Below are 1,144 nucleotides of genomic sequence, written 5' to 3'. Positions count from 1 at the left end.
CTCCTCCTGCCAGTCCCTCCGCAGTCCGTCGCTCACAGCCCCGCTCCCGGCCATGGCTCACCGCGGCCCCGCGCTCTGCCTGCTGCTCCTGCACGCTGTCTGCCTCTGCCTGGCCCAGCTCGTGAGTGCTGCGGGTGGGGGTCCCGATGCCCCCCGGTGCTGATTTGCCCCTGGGAGCTCCAGCCTGCCAGCTGGCTGCTCCTTGCGACCTCCCCCCCCGTCCCCTGGGGCCCCCAGCCCCGCTCCCACCTCTGCACCCAAAGCTCCTCCGGTCCGTGGGATGGGGATAGGGATGGGGCTGGGCAGTGGGGCTCAGACTTTGGGGTCCCAGCTCTGACTTTGGGGCTCCACCATTGGGATTGCAGCTCTGAATTCACACCTCCGACTTTGGGAGCTACAGAGTTTTGACTCTTGGGCTCCAACTGCAGGATTACAGCTCTGACTTTGGAACCATAGCTCCAATTTTGGGGCTCCAACTTTGGCACTCACATTTTGAGATTGCAGCTCCAACTTTGGGGCTGTAAACTTTGAGATCATAGCTGCGATTTCGGAGCTCCAACTTTGGGAGCACAGCTCCAACTTTGGGAGCACAGCTCCAACTTCGGGGCTCAGATTTTGGAAGCGCATCTCTGGCTTTGGGGCTCCAGCTTTGGGATTGCATCTCTAGCTTTGGGATTGCATCTCTAGCTTTGGGATTGCATCTCTAGCTTTGGGATTGCATCTCTGGCTTTGGGACTTATTAGCCAACCTCTCCATCTTCCCATTGGGGCAGAAGGGGGGATTTCTCCACGCTCCCCCTCCCTGCAGCCTCAGAATCTTTGCTTCCCATCACCTGGGTGAAGGAGGATTTGCTTTGCTTTGTTGGGACGCTCTGCAGAGCCGGGCTGTGGGGGCTCAGCCCTTCCATGGGGGCTGCCCGAGGGGGTTGGGGGGCAAACTTATCCAAAGCATGAATTGGAGAGAAGCGCTGGGATTGTTTCCATCGGCTGCACTGTGCTGAGCAGAGAAGGGCTCTCACTGCCCCACGGTGACCCACATCAGATCTGTGGCACAGAAGAAAAAGTGTCCCCATGGGCAGGGGAGGGGGGGGGAGGGCGAGGTCTGCCAGAAGAGCCCCACGGTGCTCACAGGGTCTGCCCTGGGA

General features: G+C 60.1%; 1 protein-coding gene across 1 annotated transcript in view; it reads right to left on the bottom strand.

The window, feature by feature from the left end:
* Positions 1-1,144, bottom strand: part of LOC104914283 (stromal membrane-associated protein 2-like) — a 22,549-nt gene that overhangs the window by 13,579 nt on the left and 7,826 nt on the right. The window lies entirely within an intron of this gene.

This window comes from Meleagris gallopavo, chromosome 25 (genome assembly GCF_000146605.3).
Source record: "Meleagris gallopavo isolate NT-WF06-2002-E0010 breed Aviagen turkey brand Nicholas breeding stock chromosome 25, Turkey_5.1, whole genome shotgun sequence".
Classification (NCBI taxonomy): domain Eukaryota; kingdom Metazoa; phylum Chordata; class Aves; order Galliformes; family Phasianidae; genus Meleagris; species Meleagris gallopavo.
This window is presented reverse-complemented; position numbering and strand designations above follow the sequence as displayed.